The sequence below is a fragment of the Staurois parvus genome, unplaced genomic scaffold (genome assembly GCF_062004578.1).
Source record: "Staurois parvus isolate SC_StPar_1 unplaced genomic scaffold, SC_StPar_1.0 ptg000066l, whole genome shotgun sequence".
Lineage (NCBI taxonomy): Eukaryota > Metazoa > Chordata > Amphibia > Anura > Ranidae > Staurois > Staurois parvus.
This window is the reverse complement of record NW_028317862.1, coordinates 4,241,408-4,263,985: the sequence shown is the minus strand read 5'-3', so window position 1 is coordinate 4,263,985 and position 22,578 is coordinate 4,241,408. Positions and strand designations below refer to the sequence as shown.

The 22,578-nt window shown below is 41.6% G+C and overlaps 1 long non-coding RNA gene across 1 annotated transcript in view; it reads left to right on the top strand.

The window, feature by feature from the left end:
* The first annotated feature begins 10,690 nt into the window (after positions 1–10,690).
* Positions 10,691–22,578, top strand: part of LOC149469613 (uncharacterized) — a 35,186-nt gene continuing 23,298 nt past the window's right edge. The window contains exon 1 of the long non-coding RNA XR_016311548.1: positions 10,691–10,835. This is a non-coding gene — a long non-coding RNA (uncharacterized LOC149469613). The remainder of the gene's footprint in view (positions 10,836–22,578) is intronic.

The window sequence follows — 22,578 nt, the reverse complement described above, 5'->3', positions numbered from 1 at the left end:
TATCTATTCTCAGGGCACTCTGGTCACATGATTGGCTCCTAGGGGAGTGGAGGGACAGACGACAATGCATGTCCCATAGTAAATCTATAGGTGACGTCACCCCCCAGGCGTTCCATCCATTGTCAGTGCTCTCTCCTCTCCCCTGAAGCCAGCCACTGAAGAGATCACATGACCAGACTGGAGAGCTCCAAGAATAGGTAAGTATAAGCGGGTAGATAGTATAGGAGTTAAAAAGGGGGTGAGAGCAGTTTTAGGCTTAGTAAGTACTAGGGTTCCATTTAGGGCTTAGTGTACACTTTCAGTTGGGGAACAAAAACAGATGGTTTAGCTGTGTTTTTACCCCCCCTCCAAGCTGCAAAGACAGCAGCAAAATTGATTTACTCCATCACATTCCACATCAGTACAGCTCTCCAAACATGACCCACCCAACTGCATAGGAATACATTGCAGCTATCCCCAAGTCAGCATGGTCTTGTGATTGCGCTGACCAATGAGCACTTGCCATTTTGAGTATTATGATGGATGCTCGCTCCAGTGCTGTACATTGCAGTGTATAGTGTACAGATCACAACATTGGCTGCACAGAACATCATGGCTGCTAATTGCAACAGGGTCTGGAGGATATCCAGGATATATGGATTTAATTAACTTCTTAATTTTTCATGAAAAGGTGAACTTACCCTTTAACCTTACATTAAAAAACACCTCTACACTCACACATAGATCTAATTGGGCTTCTAAACCAGTTTCATAGTCATTAAAAATTGTTTTTCATTCTATGTGCATTCTACAAGAAGATATTAAATAAATGATAAATGTTAAAGGCCAATTCCACCTAGAATTTCAGTGCATACAAACCAGGAAGTGCTGCAATTTTCCAGCAACCTTATACTTCTAAATTGCTATTTTTGGGTGGAGTTGGGTTTTTATTTAGATACAACCTGCTAGACTGGGAGCCTAAAACTGCAGCTCCTTGCTTTAACCACTTGCCCTCCAGAGGATTTACCCCCCTTCCTGACCAGGCATTTTTTTGCGTTATGGCGCTGCATTACTTTAACTGACAATTGCGCGGTCATGCAACGCTGCACCCAAATTAAATTTACATCCTTTTTTTCGCACAAATAGAGCTTTCTTTCAGTGGCATTTGATCGCCTTGCATTTTTTTTTTAGCTATAAACAAAAAATGAATGACAATTTTGAGAAAAAAAAAAACAATATTTTGGGACTTTTTGTTATTAAACATGTCCAATAAAAAAAATTTAAAAAATCTAATTTCATCATACATTTAGGGCAAAATGTATTCTGCTACATGTCTTTGCTAAAAAAAAATACCAATACGTGTAAATTAAATGGTTTACGTGAAAGTTATAGCACTTATATGGCTGTGTATATATACTGGAATGTTTTGTTTTTTTGTTTTTTTTTACTAGTAATGGCAGCAATCAGTGACTTATAGCGGGACTGTGGTGGGCATTCTGACACTGGGGGGGAACTGACTTGGTGACACCAATACAGTGATCAGTGCTAATAAAAAGAACTGACACTGTACTAATGACACTGGGCAGGAAGGGGTTAACATCTGGGGTGATCAAAGGGTTAGCTGTGTGCTGTGTGTGTTTTACTATGAGGCTGTGTCTGTGCTTTCCACTGTAAGCACACTGCTTTGTATGGCTCTGTTATGCAGAGCCATACAAAGCAGTGTGCTGGAGCTGACAGGGGAGAGAACTGTATTGTTTACATACAGTTCTCTCCTCCGTCGGTAATACTCGGTGATTACCGGGTGCCAGCGGGTAATCACTGGCCAGGACCCGGTGATTGACAGCTGAGGCTGCAAATGGTGGCGCGGGCCCTACCCAGAAATGCGAAATCACATATATATATATATATACACATGATTTTGCTCACCCCTGCCGCCCTGTAGCAGTATTTCTGCTGTAAGGCAGCGGTTAAATACAAATATAGATTGTAAGCTCTAATGGGTAGGGCCCTCTGTTTCCTCTTGTACCAAACTGTATTGTAACTGTCTACCTTCATTTTATAAAGCGTTGTGCAAACACTTGGCTCTATGTAAATCCTGAATAATAATAATAATAATAACAACAACATGTGCATTGTGATGACGTCCTTCCTAAATTGCAAAGGTCACATAATAAGATATGCAAAGTATAACAAAGCAAAAAAAAAATGTACTGTATACATTTCTATGGCTATTGTAAGAAATTGGGGATGACAATATAGTATCCCATTTGTTTCATTTAGTTGCATAGCTCAATCATATCTGTGTTTATCTCTGCACAAATGCTGTCCCCATGGAATGATAGAAGAGCAAATGGTGACCCTTAAACTCCCTGAGGGGTGGCACCAAATCCTCAGTAATTAGATTTTAATGAAGGATACATGTACGACTATTGAGGAGACCAAGTTTATCCTGGAGGCATACATCTACATAGATACAATAAAGGCGCTGTATTACATTTTATGCAACCACTTGTTTTCTCTTGACAAATTGAATCTAACGAACAGTCAGTGCCTTAGCAGGCTTAATAGTCACTGTCCTTTCCTGGGGCCTTAAATCTGTCCCAGTGCAACAGTTTCCCTAACTAAATGCCCGCTCCTGCGGCCAGTCACATTACGTCTAATTAATAGCTCAGCCCTGGCACCCTAAGAGCATTAATGTGATGAGGCTTTGGGGAGATCTGTTCACGTAGAAAATGGAAAATGTCCTTATCTAAATAATAAAAGGAAAAATGGATGCGGTTTAAATGAGACATAAATATAAGACGCACATTAAACATACAGGTAGAACAGACAAATGGAATATTTATATCTTTTTGATTACATTAGTAACAAGAAGAATGAGCTACTTAAGGAGGTGAGATGGGTTTTGTCACTCTCGGTGTCCTTTTACAAGAGTGCCATCTGTTGGTCAATTTATATAACTAATTCTGCATGAAGGTTCGCTCTACTAAATTGCATTCAAAATTATTTGTCAACTATGTCTCCCTGCAAATGTTCTGTTTAGTCCAAATGCTTGGACAGTTATGAAATTGGCACTAATGATGTTCTTATTCTCCAAAAGTATTCCATACACATGCACTGCTTAAAGTGATATGAAACCCAAAAGTAAACATTTGGAGCAGCACAGTGGCTAAATGGTTAGCAATTCCACCTGGCAGTACTCAGGTCATTGGTTCAAATCCCAGCCACAGCACCACTTGCCTGGAGTTTGCATGATCTCCCTGTACCTGCGTGGGTTTCCTCTGGGTACTCCGGTTTCCTCCCACACTCCAAAGACATGCTGGTAGGTTCATTGGATCCTGTCTAAATTGGCCCTAGTATGTATGAATGTAAGTTAGGTACTTTAGATTGTACGCCCCTTGAGGGTTAGGGACTGATGTGAATGTACAATATATATATGTGTAAAGTGCTGCGTAAATTGACGGCGCTATACAAGTACCTATAATCAGGGGCAGACTGACCATTTGGAAACTCGGGCACTGCCTGAGGGCCCGGGGTCAGTAGGGGGCCCCATGAGATGCCCCTGGTACCTTTTTCATAGGCTTTTTTGAGTTTGGGCAAGGACACAGGGGCCCCATGATCCCCTATTGCCCGGGGGCCCCATGAGTTGTCAGTCCACCCCTGCCCATAATAAATAATAATTATATTGCAGCTTACCAATTCTTAGATGTGATGGCTGCATTTGTTTTCTTTTTTAGGCTTTCTTTCCTTTATTTTCACTGGGTGATCTAACCAGTAGGTCTGCTGTTTTTCAACAGAACAAACTGTCCTGCAAATGTATCACTTAAAAGGGTTGAGACAAACCATTTACCACTGGCAGGGGTGCTTACAATGATCAGCTTTTATTTACAGTTTTTATGTAAAACCTTTATCTCAAAAGAAAAAAAATGTTGCTGTAACTGGAGTGCGAACTGGAGCTTGGCCTTAAATTGCTATTATTGGTTCGAATCCCAACCACGGCACCGCCTGCCTGGAGTTTGCATGTTCTCCCTGTGCCTGCGTGGGTTACCGGTTTCCTCCCACACTCCAGAGAATTGGATCCTGTCTAAATTGGCCCTAGTATGTGTATGTATGAATGTGAATTGGGGACCTTAGATTGTACACCCCTTGAGGGTTAGGGACTGATATGAATGTACAATATATACGTAAAGCACTGTGTAAATTGACGGCGCTATATAAGTACCTGAAATAAAAAAATAAATAAATAGTGTATCTAAATCTGCTAGTTAATCTAACACTTCCCTCCCCCCAGACTGACAATGCTGCTGTCCAAAGGTGCCTCCTGTGCTCCTTCATCCAGAGTGGGGGAACTCTAATACAGGAGGTGTGTTGCTGGTCAGATCCCCTGGTAAAAACAGAGGGAAAAAAGCCTAACAAAATGAATGCAGCCACCACATCTAATGATTGGTACGCTGCAACATAATACATTTCTGGTTTTGAGTTTAATATCACTTAAATGGCCTTGTAATCCATTTTTCATGTAATCATTTCTTACTGTGTTTTTTGTGTCCTTGTAACATCCTGCTTGAGCTACTGAACCCCTCCTTTTCCCTCACAATTATGTTTGTTTGGAACGAGCAGTGCAAGTTTGTTGCAGTCTTATGCACTGCTCTAAACACACTGTAAATCCCATAGTCCATAATCTATCTAGGGAGCAAGCAAAATAGGGTGGCTATGTTCCTACATACAGGGGGACCATGCAAAATGAATGTAGTCACCCACTAACAGGAAGACAGATCACATCAGCAATTAAAAAAAGGGACTTGGAAGAGACTGAGAGCAATGAAATGTACGTTTTTAAAAAGTGATTTTAAAGGTTTTTTTTTTTTTGTAAAATAACAAACATGTCTATACAGTGGTTTTGCAGGGCAGTCAGGATCCTCCTCTTCTTGGGCCCTCCCGCAGGTTATCCTGGCTCCTCCTGTCCGTTGCGTGCCCCCACAGCAAGCAACTTGCTATGGGGGCACCTGCTGCTCTGTGTGTCTATTCACACACAGAGTCGTGGCTTGGCCCTGCCCCCCTCTCCTCATTGGCTGACTGGTTATGATTGACAGCAACAGGAACCAATGGCTCCTGCTTGCTGTCCCAGACAATGAGGAGGCAGAGACCAGGGACAGCCGAGGCACATCGATGGATCTCGATGAGGCTCAGGTAAGTATTGAGGGGGCTGGGGGCACTGCTGCACACTGAAGGTTTTTTACCTTCATGCATAGAATGCATGAAGGTAAAAAACATTGAGCCTTTACAACTGCTTTAATTTATTAACCACTTAAGGACTGCCCTATAGCAGATATACTGCTACAGGGTGGCACCTGTGCGCAGAATCATGTATATATACGTCATTTTGCATTTCTGGGTAGGGACGTGCGCCCTACCTGCGACACCATTCGCAGCCGTGGATGCCAATCACCAGGTCCCCCCCGGTAATTACCCGCCAGCACCCGGTGATTACTGAGCATCTCCGATGGGGATGAAGATTGTTTTGTTTACAAACAATCTTCCTCCCTGTCAGCTCAAGCACACTGCTCAGGATGGCTGTGCACAGTACAGCCATTCCAATCAGTATGTTTACAGTGAAGAACACACCCCTCCCCCTAATAAAACATTCCCAGCACACAGTTAACCCTTTGATCGCTGTGGGTGTATTTATAAAAACATTAGCGGAACTATTTGTCTTGCAAAACAGATTATACATTCATTCTGTGTGAGTGCTGGAAACATTTAATATAACTATGCTATTTTCCCACTCAGGTGCTTTTCTTAAGAATAGCATGAATTAGGAAAATACTGCTTTATGATCTCTAGAGCAAAGGAAATAAAACTTATTTACCATGAGCATCAGCTCCATCTATTGGCCATAATTCTCTATTTTCCTGATTCTCTCTATGCTTATGATTTATAACATCTGACTTGGAGAGAAAATAGCCTAGCAACGTTCGTTTTTGGCAAGATCCCTACAGAATGAATGTACATGAAATATTTCAGGCATCTTCCTCACATTGGGCTGTAGTCAATTGAGTGACTCCTTTGCCTAGCAGGGTGCTATGGAGTCACTCAATTGACTACAGCCCAATGTGAGGAAGATGCCTGAAATATTTCATGCTACATATGACTACATTGGATCCATTATTTACACATTTGGTGTATGAGTATTATCCCATTTTTGGGATTGAAAAGTTTGTTGTTTTTCCACTATATATAAGGGTCCAATTTTAGGACCAAGTTGTTTTGTTTCACTATCTACACTATATGGCACTTTATGATAGATCCCTGTAGGATCTTTATACTAATTTAATCATATTTTGTTTTAAATATTTAATTGTATAGATGTTGTTTTAGCGCTGCACCGTATGAGTGTTTAAGTGTAACACATGAGTCGTTGTAAACTTTTTGAATTACTTACCTTGGACTTTCTTACAGTGGCTGTGATCTCCCCAGAGCAACGTTATGTTCTACTGTTTCTCAAGCACTTTTCAAAATTTGCTATTGTGGTGCCCACTAAAGATCTGACAGCTGTTACCACAACCAAACTCTTTTGGAAACATTTGGTTCAACCGTACAGGTGTTAAAATCTAATTCTTTTGGTTCAAGGCCCTAACTTTGAATCCCTGGTGTTCTCTGAACTGAGCCTCCTTAGTGGAATTTGGAAGTTGCATAGGACCCTATGTTATCCACAAAGAATGGGGTATGTGATTACTTTAACCATTCTCTGCTGGTTCATGTGACCAAGAGCATCATAAGTGTAGATCAGTATCTAAGGAAATGAGAGACAGTAGGGTCCTTGTACTGCATTTCAGCCCATTCCTTTGAAGTGTGTATCTCAGGAGTGATTTTTTTATACTGATTTCCTAGGTTAGCTGTTGCAATGTGCATCCCCCAAGTGTCTACCCATGAGGTAAAAACCTTGTACTCCTCCAGCTGTTGACCAATGTCCCGTTACAGCATATTCTGCAGCAGATCTTAGACCTTTTGACAGAGAGCTGGGGGAATATTCATTCTAGTACCTTTCTCAAATAGGGGCAGTTTCTCGCATTCTAATAGAGTGATCTAGAAGAGAGGTACTCCTAAGGTCCTTTGGTAAATGCAAGGTTTCAAAACGTATTGCTGAAATTGTGTCAATTGTTCTGGTTTCATCTCCTGCACAAACAGAGAGAGTTGTTCCAATAACAGCAGAACTAAGGCTGCATTCACACTTGAGTGATTTGTAGCTTAAAGCTCAAAGCTCCAAAAATGCTCAAACTTAAAATTCTATTGTTCTCTAATTGTGCCTGTTCACACCTGATCTTGGAAACAGGCTCTATAGAGAACAAATGATTTTTTAAGCTTGAGCATTTTTGGAGCTTGGAGCCTCAAACGTCAAGCTACAAATTGCTAAAGTATGAATGCAGTAGTCTCAGACTTTTCTTATTGCACTACAAGATCCAAGTCACTACCAACCTGCATTTCACTTTGTTGTTCTCTGGTGGAAGCAACAAGCTTTTACAAGTCTTTGTAACTGACACCATTCCAGCCAGCTCACAGGGGGTTTATTTGAGTAGAAGCTTTCTTAGGTAGCTGTTCAATATCTAGCTCCAACAGAACATTCATGCCTAATACCACCAGGACTTCTTGAGAGGCAGAATCTTGAGTCACCATAACCCTGATTCACTCATCAATCTGACAGGTCAAACACCTGAGAGGTCATCCAACTGATTCCTACCACTGGAATAGATTGATTATTGTCAGCTTTTATGTTAAGCCCCTAGGAATCCAGAGTTGAAAACTGCTGGTAATACTTATAAAAGGTATAGTCTAGCATAGCAACCTAACATGTATTTATCAGGCAGGCATGAATCAAGCCTAGACCCCCTTTGACCACAGTTTCTGGCAACATGTCAAAGAAACCCACACTGCCAGTACCTTTGGTCTGAGCCAGGGTCCCTCCAATAGGAGTTGCTTCTGAGTGAGGTGTGCAGGAGTCCTTGCATGACTGTAGCCATCTGCTTCTTGATATTTCCAGTGGCAGGGGATATTATCATGTTTTTAGCTCTCATTCTGTCCTTCAGGGTTCTTTTTCAGAGCCCAGACTGGACCACAGAAACAAAATGATCAAATATTATATAATCAGGATTAAATACAGTATAAATAGAAAAAATATATATAATGGCGCCTATGGAAAAAGGAAGAAATATATCTATATATATATCTATAAATCACTTATTATAATATACCAGCTGCAAAAAATCACCATAAATCAATAAGGTGTAACAAATAACACAAAAAAAATAATTTGCGCTAGTAAATATAAAATTATCTCCCTAAATCAAATATATAAATGGTGCAAAAAAAAAAATATATAAAAAATGTTCAAAAACAAAAAGTCCACACTTTGAAATATGTGACACAAAAAAAGTGCACAAAAAAATATATGAGGACGTCGATGACGAAACGCGTAGGGCGGAGCTTGATCGATGTGACGTCATTACGTTTCCCATGAGCTACTGTGCATGTGCCGAGTAGCTGGGTCTGTTTTGCTGTGATTGCTGTTGATGCTGGTGTCGGCTGGGACACCCTTTGAGCTAAGTGCAATGAGTACTAAATAAAGATGTTGTTTTAATAATACTGCACCATGAAGTTCTTCTGTTTCTTCCGAGTGTCTGGCATTTCCCTCCTTGGATACGTTTAAAGGTGGCTTTCTTGAGAAGTGGATTTCCTTGATGATAATTGATTTAAAAGCAATTTGCTCCATCTGAAATTGGTCTATGTGGATCTGGGCTCTGCAGAATACTATTCCTTGAAGATACATCTATGAATGACTTATCATTTATTAATACTACTGTTCCCAGAGCAATACATGATTTAAAAACATTTTTTTAGCTCTGGTGAGTTTATTCATATTTTTGGTGGTGGTATTGTCACTTTTATTTATATATTTTTTTTAAAGTGTGGACTTTTTGTTTTTGAACATTTTTTATATATATTTTTTTTGCACCATTTATATATTTGATTTAGGGAGATAATTTTATATTTACTAGCGCAAATTATTTTTTTTGTGTTATTAAATACAGTATGACTGCACAGTCAGGTCCATCTTTAACTTCCAAGCGGTTCCATATCTCTTGTATGATCACCATGAACTGTTGTATAGTCTTTGTTTCCTGTTAACTAACACTGGCCAGCCCTACCTTCCAAGGATTGATGCCTAAACCAGGAAGATATGCCATGGGGATCTGTCAACCTTACCCCTAATGCAGGTGATCAGACACTACAGCTGGCTTCTGTGTTCTTCACCTATAGCAGCTCCCTCTCCCATAAGGCAAGCAGGCCTACCAGTACTCAGTTGCCCCCAGGGTTTATACACAATGCTATAGTGCCTGGCTACCATGCTGAGACAGGCGTGAACTGAGCACAACATACAAGTACTTACGGTTGGCAGACAGGCAGAGTGGTTCAATGACAGTCCAGGTACAAGGCAGGAAAGATTCCGAGTAGTCAGGGTACAATCTGTAATCAAAATGCAGAAAGAGTTCAGAGAATAGTCGATATCTGATCCAAGGTCATAAACAGGGGAATCCAAACAGCAGAGCAGGACAGACAGACAGGGAGCTTGAGCACGTATTACACACACTATCACAAGCATGAGACTGCAGGCTTGGCTGGTTTAAATCAGGTTTGGTCTCCACACAGAGACTGGCCACATTAATCACCTTGCAGGTAGACAGACAGACAGGGAGAATGTATCACAGCCAAAACCAGGATGCTGGAATTAGACCAGTAGCTGTGATGAAGCAGGAGCACTAGACGCTCCTGAGAGGATCTGCAGTAAACATGTGGTGTTCTTCAATTATCCTGCCCAATTTGCCAGGGGAATATGTGTGCTGTTAAAATTTAGAATTAAAGTAAGGTATTGTGGCCATACGTCTATCCACACCACTCAGATTAACGGTTCCATCATCCTGCCAACTATGCCAAAATGTGGATGGGGCAACTGTGTGTTGGTAATTTAAAGGGACCAGGTGAAACAACATCTTTAAGGAATTTTCTTGTTTATGTAAAGAATAGCAAACAATACAGAAAAGTGGTTGTTATCCCAGAGTATATGAATGGACAATAAAGCATTTGTATAGTTTCAAAGCAAGACTTCAATTCTGCAAAACATACATGTGGCAGTATGCTAAAGGATTGCTCATTTAAACTGGTCCCCTAGGCTTACACAACAACTCCCTGATAGGGTGCTGTGCTGGTGAAGCAGGGTGAAAAATTGCCCCAATCCAATTGCAAGCTGGGCAACAAGGTCTTTTCCCAACCTCCAGTGGTACACACTCCAATCAGATACAGGCTCCCCAAGATGGCTGCCAGAGGTCCAGTGTAGAGGACAAGTCAGTCCTCTGCAAAGTTCTCCCTATTCCAGAGGTTAATAGCAATCATTCGAATGTTGCGTTTACATCTGTCAGCAAACCAGAAAGTGAATGGGTGATCTGCATTCCTGACAACTTATATCCACAGCAATGGCCCTTAATAGTGTGCTGAATACTCTGGCAGCTCTCATGCTACCTGTCCTTGTTTTAGACATTGTTTATGTTAAAATTATTGTTATAGTTTTCATGGGGGAAGAAGGGATGCATAGCAACCATTCCTGTTGTCAGGGCTGCAGAGTGGCAGACAATACCCTGTGTTGGATTACTAAGTGTGTCAGCATTAGGCATCATGAGGAGGAATGGTAGATCAATGTCTCTCTTGATGCAGAACAGCAGCAGTCCTGCCATCAGCATGGACACCCGAACTTCACGGGACCCATCACTAGACCAGGGAAAGGAAGATGTTTGGCTTTCCAGCAGGTATGTTTACTGATAGCAGATTTGAAGTAGGTAGGGGAATGGGATGTACAATATCTGCTGCATTTTGCCCTCAATCGTCTATGTGCCCCCCAGCACCTTAGAGCTCCAGTCAGCTTTAGAACCTCCGACAGAATTCTGTAGCTCCCATGTTGCCCCTACAACTCTCCACAGTGGCCTGAAGTTCCCTTCAACCTCCCACAGTGCCCTCAGGTTTACTGAGAGCTTTTTGCCCCCCGCAGTGCGCCAAAACTTCCCACAGTGACCTCAACCTCCCACAGCCTGCCACAGAACCCTCCACAGCACTCCCAACCTGCACCAGTGTTTGTTGCAGTGTCCCTTAACCCCTTCCAGAACCTCAATGTCCCCTACCGTTACACCCAGTCCCATCTAAAGCCTTCCAGCCCCATCCAGATCCCCTAATGCTCTTCAAAGACCTTCAAAACAATATATTTCCCCTCCCACTGACACACGTCAGGACATCTATGTCTCCTACTGACCACTTATGCCAGAGTGTTCTTCCTCATACTGACCACCAAGATCAACATTTGGCATTCCTATACCTAGTTACATAGTTAGTATGGCTGAAAAAAAGACAAAGTCCATCCATATATACTTTTGTTAAAAAAAACATTTTTTAAAACTGTTTTGGCGTGAAATATTTTGGAAGAATTTGCTAGGCCCTGGTCCTGATAAGGATGAGAACCACCTTTCTAGATGTTTTATTGTTCTGTGCCCTATTGAAGCCACCTAAAAGTGCTTCCATCTTTATCATTCTGCATTCCATATTATTCATTGAGTGGCCTCTCCCTACTTTTCGGTGCTGCTCATCGTTTAATTCAGGCAAATGGGCAAAGGTGACCATGCGGATACAGGCAAAAGAAATCGGGGAACTGATTCAGGGCAGCCTTTAACGCTGGAAAGGAGGGACCAAGAGGAGGAAAAGCAGTGGATGAAGGGAAGAGGGAGGAGGCCAGGGCAGTAAGGTGAGGAAGCTAGGCCTGTGCAGCTAGAGAAGAAGGAGAAAAGTGGAGAGAGAAAAAGAGCAACTGAGGTTGAGATGGGAGGAAGAGTGAGCTGTGTGCTTTGCTACTGATCAGTGCTGAGGTCACTTGAATCTGTATGTACCACCGCTCACACTGGCAAATACTGCAACCATAAAACACAATACATGTGTACTACACTCACTACTTACACAATACATGTGTAATACGAACTGTTTTAACAGTGATATGTATAAAGGGTAAAATATAGTGTGCTTGTTAGGAGATGGAACACGGGAATATCGCCACCTAGGGGCACCTGAGACACACTCCACATTACATCAGTCCTTAATGGGCATATATTCTGAGTGTGTTATCCCTTTCAGGCCAGAGACCCTAATACAGTTACAGTAAAAAAATAGCACACCCTCACAAAAGGATTGCATCTTTTTCCTCCTTCTCCAGCCAGTGCCATGGTCTGTTTTTACCTGTCCTGACAAGTGACTCCGAAGCATTCTGAGAAAGTATTACAGAGCAATTAACTCTACCAGGCTGTCTTACATTTTAGATGTGCACCTTTAGCTATATTCCACCCTTGGGCATACAGGAAAACCACCATACTTCACTTCGCAAGGCCTTACACTCCATGACACCAGGCTAGACCTCTAGGCAGGCCCTGTACTGCAGTAGGCTCCAATATCAAGTACTAAGCTGTTCCCTCACTCTTCCTCTCATCTCAATCTCAGTTGCTCCTTTTCTCTATCCACGTTGCTCCCTCTATCCTAAGGACCCCCATCACCAACCCCTATCACCACTTCCACTGTCAGCTTCTCCTTCTGGTACTCTAACACCAAAACTGTACATAGCCTTAATGGTTGACTAGTTTATGTTTGTTGATGTACAATACATTTTTTTTCATAACCCACAGGGTTCACTGCAGTTTCATTCCCAGTTCTATGTGATACACCATGACTACATATTATCAAACCATTGATCTTCATTCCCCAGTAAAAGACACAGACAACTTCTCTTCAGAAAGAGAACTCCATTTACTGAATTGGTTGATGATTTACAGTTGAAACAGACATTTCAGTGCATACCATACATGGCTATTCATTGCGTACCATTGGCTGTGCATGAAGTAATAATGCATAGATTTGCTGCAGTGTCTCTAATGGTGCTGCTCTTACTCTTAGCATAAGAAGTCCATACAACAAAGTCCATGTGCAAGGATGCTCCAAAGAACGGGTCGCGTTGGAGGGGCATGTAGTCAGAAAAGCAAATTACATGATACATTGGTACTCACTATGCAACTTCTGCTCCAAACTCTTCCCATGTACATAAGCCCTAAAAACAGGCACACATGTAGAGGAAACCATGTCACAAAATACATTAACCCCCTACATGTATTAGACAATAATTAAAGGTGCCCAACACAATGATATACAAATACAGCATAAATTATATATAAATAAGCATATGCAGGCTGTAAATATTTATATACAGCAGGGGCGGACTGACAACTCATGGGGCCTCCGGGCAATAGGGGATCATGGGGCCCCTATGTCCTTGCCCAAACACAAAAAAGCCTATGAAAAAGGTACCAGGGGCATCTCATGGGGCCCCCTACTCACCAAGGGCCCTCAGACAGTGCCCGAGTTTCCAAATGGTCAGTCCGCCCGATATACAGTGTGTGTGTATATATATATATATATAATCTGGCTGAACAAGAGAAATCTTCCATGCATCCACACTAAGCAGAGTGGATGGAGTAATCTCCCACACTAACTATTGTATTCAGGCAACTGCAATGCCTGCTGCCGTCCAATGCCCCAAAGTTTACTGCATCTGATTGCATGCAGTCACTGTTCAGTCAAAAATTTAACATCTGGTTCCTTTGACCAACCAAAATTGGACAAGTTGTGGTGTTGCTGACAGGGTCAACCATAGCGCAGATTGCAGCTGATTCAGCAGAAATTGACCGAAATTTGAGTTGTGTATGGTCAGCTTAAGCTCAGAAGTCCGTTGGTATCAGAATTTAGGGAGATGATTTCACGAGCCTTCCATGTGACAGTGTTGGGACCTGGTGATTTGCTATTCAAGCTTGAGCACTGCCATATAAGTCTGTCATGATCTGAATGGATAAACAGGCATTGTCTCTTTAAGTGTGGGGTGCCTTAGGGTATAGGGAAGTTTAAGACTCTTCAGCAAACTAGCTTCTTTTCTAACAGTTATCTTTCTACTTACTGAAAACTGTTTGCTCCATCTATTAGGTATGTCCATCACAGTAGAAGTCCTCATATAAACTACTTTTTTCTTTCTGTAAAGGGACATCTAAACTAAGACAAAAAGACAAGAAGCCTTAACTTGCAGTAGTTGGAATCTACATCAATAGTACCACTGGTGAAAAAGTGCAAAATAAGGGGAGGAGGGCAATGCATAGAAACTATGCCACATTGTGTAAATAAGGATAACTGAGCCAAAAATTTCAGGAGTGCACTGTAAGGAACAAGCGTAACTAAGGTAAATAAAGCAGTTGCCAGCTTTCTCAACAGGTCCTGCTGTTCGGTTTTACGTCTTTACGCAGGAATGTGTGAACTCTTTGGCATCAGAAATCTCTAGTAGTAGTCTCTGATTTCAACCAGTTGAATTTTAGTGCTTGCCTTCAATTAAAGTACTTCTAAAGGCTGTAATTAACCTTCCCCCTGCCAAGTGCCCCCAATATCAAGCATCTTGCTATGGGAGAACTTGAGCAGGCTTGTCCCCTAGCCGCGGTCCACAGAGTGCGGCTCAGCCCCTCCCCCCACTCTCACCTCATTGGCTCACTGGCTGTGATTGACAGCAGCAGGAGCCAATGGCTCCTGATGCTGTGTGAGACAATGAGGAGAGAGAGACACAGGAGAACCGCAGCTCTCATGCACATCACTGGATCGAGTCTGGGTATTAAAGGATAGGTTCACCTTTCATAACATATTACACCCATATTCAGGGTGTAACATGTCACATGTTATGATCAGAACTGTCCATGATCCCCCAATCTCCCGCTTTGACAGCTAGCAGGGATTTTCTCCCCCTTGCTAGCTTCTCCACCCTCGCCAGCCTCCCTCTGTGAATGAGAAACTACAAGTCCCGATTAGCCTTAGCAACTGTCATTTTGTAGTTCTCAATGAACTACCACAGCACTGTGGAGCGCCGTGGTAGTTCATGGAGTCTTCCTGTCAGTATATCTGCTTGCCCGTACATCCTGCACGGGCAAGCAGATATACTGACAGATCTGCTGGAGATCTTTATGTCACCAGCGATCTATTGACCGCTGGTGCAATGGTTTACAGGCTCCTGCAGCAATAAATAATAAATGCACATTTTTTACCTGCAAAAAAATGTGTATTTATTATTTTTTGTATAAAGGTGAACTTACCGTATCCTGTAAAGTAAAAAACCTTCTGCCTTTAGAACCACTTTAATTCAGGTAATTCCAGAACAATTGAGCACTGTTCGTAACACTCTTTTTTTTTATTTGCACTAACATTCAATTTTTCTGGACAAGCTTTTGGAGTGTGCCACCTTCTTCAAGGTCCAAGCAGTACTAATACGCAAAGTTTTAGCAGAGTGTTATCCCAGACAAGGAAGAGATCTTTTCTTGTTTTTTATAGGACTTTACTATATTACAGCCATTCACGATGGTGGTTATTTAATAAGTCAGCACAAGCAGGAAAGATAATGTACAAGCAACAGTAAAACACAGCTGATCACATTTCACATTTCATTCGTTCAGCTGTATAGGCATATGATTGCCCATTGTTTGCTATAGGTTACGTACTCTTTCCTACAGCTCTGTGCCGTATAAAATAAGCCTTGATATGTTCCACTCTTGCTGTGCTACTTCATGATGATGTTATACCTTGCTTTACAGTACAGACTGTAATTTGTAATTTTTAATGGTTAACCTGCACTTGAAGTTAGTTGAAATTCAGTAGCAGAACCCAAAAGAAAAATCTAAAGTCTACTGTAGACATGTATGTGTGATTAGGTCATCTACCACTAAAACCTCTTCCAGCACAAAGGCTATTAATAACAATATTAATAAACATTTTCTGCTTTATATAATCAGTATTGAAAAACGAGCTTTGATCCAATTGGTCTGAGCAGACTCCAATCCTTCCCCTCCCTGCAATTCCCATACACTGTTTTTCTTCTTAACACATAACAGAAATGCCATGTCTGCCGGGAAAACAAACTATCTTACAAGACTGTAAAGGATTAGATGAAAAAATGAGAATGTTATACATATATAATTATCTTTCTATTAAAGCAATTATTCTGAAGTACCCTTCTAGCATATGACTTTGCCTGTGAATAACCTTTCTATCATGATATTCATATCTTTGGCTCTGAAGCCTGTAATTAAACCAATACATTAGAAAGTGTCATTTTCTGAGTTCACTGGATATCCCTCATTTATAGTGAGCCCAGTGAAATGTTCTGTTTGATAACTTTGCATCGATGTAGACGATACAGTACCTGAGTTCTGTATGGAAAGTCGGTGTTTACTTAAAGAGGACCAGTCAAGTTTACCAAAATGTAGCCTTGCACAAGCCAGTTATCAGCAAAGGTCACTTGAGGCAAAATACACTTTATATCTAGTGTATAGGTATCTTTACTTTTTTGTCTGATCAACATCTTCTCAGGTATTCAACAGGAAGGATGGATGGTATGGCCATTTGAGAGTAAAACCGAGTATTGTATATATCAAGCATGGACACTTTAGCAGAACTATACAGTAGAGCTTCCTACTATGTACCCCTTACTCATTCACATGAGTGATTCAAGGTACCTGGGGGGCCACCCTACCACCCTATCTTAAAGGGGATTTCAAGATTCCAATAAGCTCTCAATCTGCAGACCCCCACAACCACTGAGCCAGGGTAGTTGGGAATAGGCCCTTGTCCTCATCAACTTGGTGACAACATGGTAGACAACACCTACTTCTGTAATACTGTATGCTGTCCTCTGTCTGGGAAGGGGGTGTAGAAATACTGGAGCAGCATCTACTGTAGATGAACCTCACTCAAAAATAAACAGGGAACCGCAAGTCCTGCCTAAGTGGTACAGAAACTTATACATGATGGGACTCTTCAAATGTCATCCAAAAAGCAGGTCTTCCATCTTGTTGGTCATTACCTGAGCAATCATTTTTATGGTAATCCTGGTGCACCTTTTTTTTTATTATTGTTCCAATAGATGCACCTTAATTCAGTTAAAGGTAACTACTTACTAATTCCCTTGATGTCTCTGTCCCAGAAGTATTACGCAGCTGGCTGTTATTTGAAGTACGTGCCTTTGCTTACTGTCTGCCTGAATTCTGATCTTCTTTTCCATGCAGTGGGGGAAGAAACAACCACTATACTTTCAGTAGGTAACAGGCCCTCTGTAAGGAGTAGCAATCACTTAGTAGAGAGTGTAGGCATCCAGCATCCCACAAAGTGCCAAGCATATGATGAGCTGCACAGAAAGAGTTGGTGAACCACATGCAGGTCACATGGAAGGCACCAGGGGGTTTATAAACTCATAGGAGCAAATTAACAAAGAGTGGTGCAGGCTTTATGCCTGCACCAATATTCTGAGATGAAAAAACATAGTAGGTCTTGCTCATAATTAATTTGGAGTGATAGAGAGGGCAGGCTGGGATTTGGTTAAATAAAGTGTAGTTGTACTTTAAAAGGTACAGATGTAATTTATAAACTTGTTTTTCGGTATCAAAAGCCTAACCTCCCACTCACCACCACCCAAAATTACCAGGCAACAAAAACTCACTTACCCATAAAATGCATATCAATTTTAATCAACAGCACTATAGGGACATAATTATAAAGCAGGGCATATGACATTTAGAAAAAATTCACTGTATGTGAACCTTCTAGGTGCATGCATTTTAAATGACAGTAATTAATTCACCACCAAAGAATATTTGGTGAAAGTTACATTCACTGCCTTATAAATAGACCCTTATGTATATAAAATCAGTTTACACTTGCACACACACCTGAAACCATTTCCACATGATCATTTGGGATTAATTAAATTTATGATGGTTTAAGGATTATGTATAAAGAACATTAAATTTGAAAAAAAAACAAGCAGTTTGAAATATAATGTCATTGTATTGGTTATGAAATGAGATATGCTACTCTTCAACTTTCAACATTTCCCTGATGCCACCTTGTGCAAAATTATTTGCATTTCTTATTGAATGCAAATAGCCACAATAAGATACACTGTATGCAAATTAATTCCACAGCAATTAAAACACTTTAATACTAGCGCTAATGAGGGAGATGTTTCAGGGTTTTTAGTACAAGAAATCTGGTGTTATTTAAAGAGGTATTACGGGCAGTGTTTACTAAGCATGTGGTCATAGGTTACCGTTTACAGAGAGCCACAATTTTGTAGATATACGCACTGCAGGACTATCTGGCGCCTGTATCTATACCCATTATTGTGGCAGATTAAGACTGGATTAACCCTGTTGCAATGTCATATGTTGCGCAAGACAACCCATTCATATGAATATGCTGCCCAATGCACCATAATTTACCAGAAAAGGTGCATGCATTATTTTTTGTAATGGGGTGCACCACAACACACGTAACTGCATTATGGTCAGTTGTGGTGTGATGCAAGTAAGGTGTGTTGATGTGCCACATGAATGGCACAACAGAACACCAACATTCTCTCTTTTGATTATATATGAAGTGATAAATGTGTGCAAAGCCAACACCCACTACGCTGCATACCCAATTTCAAGAAACAAGGAAATAGGAATTTGTAGGCTTGCCAATTTAGAACAAAACAACTTTGTTACAAAAAAATCAATACCAATTTTATTGGTCACATATTGAAGTTTAAAATAATTTTTTTAACACATAAAAATCATATCAGCCAGAAACTGTTATGCGCAATTTTTTTTCTTCTAAACTTCTAATAAAAATCATGTTGATTTTTTAACAAAAAGGTTTATTTGAGTTGGCACGCTTAAAATTTTCCAAGCACCAACATGCATAATGTGAATTTTTGAATGTTGCAGTAATGTGCCTGATAACGTGCGTATTACTGCAGCATAACAGCATGAACCTAATAGGCCTAAGCCAATTTGAGTTGGCTATACACAATAAAATTGGATGGCAATCTAACTCAAGCTGCCCACAATTTAACATACTCAGCAGTGAGTATGGCCAGATATATAACTTCTGGATGATTGATGCATAAACTAAGTGCGGGGATTTACAGGGAAAAAGCTTCCAAAAACTGTTCACTTCAAGCTCAAACCTGGTTGAGGATGGGTTAGTTTTAGATCCCATGGTGGCTTTACACAGAAAAGTAGAGTGGAATGATATTTGTATATGTAATTTGGACCTAGACATTTTATGGTGTTTTTAACAACAAAATGGACCCATTCAGCGATTCTGTTTTAACTGATTTTAGGATATTTTGTGTGTCTAATAAAAAAGTCTATTTTGATTATTTTTATGGTAGTATAATGTTATAAGTAGTGCAATAGTTACATTTTTGGAAATTTTTGGCAAATTGTTTTTTCAACTTTCCTCTTTAGGGGATTTTTATTTTTTTCCTTCTTGCTTTATGTAATTGCCATAGTAACATGGAGATTAACTCATTGGTTGCATATTTTTTGGTTCCCAGTATCTCAGAGAGCACTGAGGCCAAAGGCAACTTGGCAACCAACATTTTTAGATGGTGGTCAGAAACAGCAGCTTCTGCTTGTTTCTCAGTTCAGATCTTCTTGGATATAAACATTTCTGTGAAAGCAAACTACAAAAAAACTATGTTTAGTTCATGTCATCTTGGCGTGATTTATTGGCCTCTGCATTCATCCAGTAGTTAAACAGCATTTTCAAGCATCACATAACCAGTTTAGGGGTACAGTTAAATTTTCCTATTGTTGCAGAAAAGTACCAATGTACTCAGTATGCTCAGGCACTGACCCCTTTAATTCATTTTCCCACAACTCCCTGTGTTCTTGGACATGCACAGAGAGTACAAATTCCTCAGCTTCCCTCCCACAGCAGCTCAGAGAAGTTACACCTGATAAAGCAGAGGTAGCTGGACAAGTGGTTTACAGCCAGGTGAGAGATCTTCCTCTGCCAGAACCGGTGCATGGGCAGTTGGACTGAAGCCTAATAGCACGCAGCCTCTCCAGAAGAACCAGCTACTGTAGGAAGCACCTCTTTGATTGCTACCAAAATACTCCAGTTTCACTGGGGTATCCTGTGGTCCATGGGCTTTGGATCCCTCCAACTGTTTGCTTGTATTACGAGGGCTTCCCTGGACTTCACTGTGCCAGACAACATATTTTTTTTAATGCAATTTGTAGTTCAATAGGGAGATTTCCCTTCAACTCCTGTCCTGTACATTTAACAGGAAGCAAGAGATTATCTTTCCAATGGCAGGATAATTCCCCCTTAATTGGTCCCTGCCACTCAAGTGATTTACATGCACGGTATTTAAGGGAAGACTTTTAGGGAGTGGATGCAATATGTAGGATGCAAAAAGTGTACACTTGCTTTTCCCTTTTGGGGGACAGCTGGAACACAGCCGGTCCCCTAGATAGGAAAGATATCAGGGTGCCGAGACTTGTTTGGAATTATAGAAGACAATAATGCAAGTTAGTTTCGTGAGTCATGCAGCATCCTTCCTGTAACATCAGATAGTGGGACAAGCTACGCTCAAACTATAATGTGCATTGAGTTCTTGATCATATAATTGGAAGAAATCTATGGATGCAAATTATTCTAATTGTGTAAAATGGTGCAAAGAAAGTCAGTATACATTTTAAACAAACTGTGCCTCTGTGATATGTTCAGTGAGGACTGTCAGCACAAGGAAGCAGAGTTTGGCTTGGTGAGACTCTACTAGCAGCTGCAAGTGAAAGATGTATTCTGCCATTGTGAGTGCTGGACTGGTCTCCTATTCTTTCTAAGAAAATAGCAGTGCATCCAATACTTGAGGAAATATAGTGCAAGGGACCGCCCGGTGGTACCTCTAGCAATCCACTGGTCAGGTGCTTCCAGAGCACGGAATCTAAGTCCCGGAGCACTTGTTCACCAGGGCCCCTGATGGTGGGGATGGACTTGGAGCGCACCGAGACCAGGTCGCGACTACTGGGCACACCCACCAATGGTAGAGGTATCCGCCGAGGGCTCCCGCAGAGTAAGAGCCTGATATGAGGAGGTCGGGCTATCCCGACAGGATGGATGGATGGCTGAGCAGGTGCAGGGCCAAACGAGCCGGGTCGGGAGTCGTGGGGTCTGCGAGGTACAAAACACAAAACAGCGGGCAGAGAATAGTCGGGTCACACGCCAGGTTAGCAACAGTAGATCAGAACCAACAGGGGGCATCCAGGAGAGAGGTCAGGCAAGCCAAGGGTCAGGGTAGGAGAGTACAGCAATGTCAGGAGCAATCCGGGTCAGCAACTTATCAAAAACACAGGTACACACAGATCAGGGAACAGGAAAGACCAAACGGCAACCAGTGACAGCTCAGGGCGATTTAAATACCGCGCCCTGCGCTGTCATTGGTGCCCGGCACGCACCCGTGTCTCCTAGTGCGCATGCGTGAGTTCGTCGCCGCGGCCGGCCTGGACCTAGTGCCCGTATCCCCGTGCAGGGCGGCGCACTGCGCCTGCGCCGGGACCAGCGCCGCGGCGATCCCTGACATATAGACATTAAAACTGGTTCTGGTAAGAATGGTGCTCCAGTGGAAGATGGTCTATTTGCTTGGCAGTGGTAAGGTAGGTTCCCTTGGGCACACATGCCTGGCAGAATGGACCCCCATGTTGTATTGGCCTTTGGTGTTCAGTGGGACTATGTATGGAACCACTGGAGCTGGAGATGCTGGACCCAAGTATGTGAATGCGTATTTCTCGACATGGCCTAAGGGCCAAGATGAGTGGGAACCTGAAAAAGTGGTGAACATTGAACTGTAGACTTCAGTGCAGAAACTGGCTCAACAATCCACAGCAAGGGGAGCTACATGCACTTGTCTATTGGCTAATAAAACTGTCCATTATAGTGATAGACCAACTTAAAGATGGGAGCACTGGCCACCCACACCATAGAAGAAATCATCACAATTCTCATATTAGAGTTTATTATGTTTTAAAGATGCTGGAGAAGACATTTGAAGGAATCAGGGTGTACTATATTATTATGATGGATTTACTACCCCCATTAACCCAACACAATGGCTGGAGGGGCTTGTACACATGCTAAGGTGCAATGCTCTGCTTCATGGCTATAGCAAAAATTATACCCCATCATGTTTAGTGGGCAGTCCCGCCACTGAATGCGAATCATTCAAATAAATGGGACTGAATGCGTCTGGGTGTTGTTCGGGCTTTTCAGGGTAAAAAACCAGGAGGTAAAGAAACAGAATAGTGCCTCTCAACAACCTATCAACTGCCCTCTAACAAGTGATCCACTGTGGATCATATTTCAGAGGGCCGGGAAGGGCTGCCAGTAGTGTAAATAGGTCTTAAGACAGTGTTCAGTGTTGAAAGGCAAACTAAAATTTTTTAATAATCATTCAGGATAAAAAAGATAAAATTACCCTTTAAGGATATATACTGTATGTGTTAAAGGATAAAACAGAATCCTACCTTATATACATGTATCTATTTTGTATGTACATGGTTGTGTGCCTAGAACAGCCTGTAAAATACACAACATTTATAAACATAAGTCTGCAAC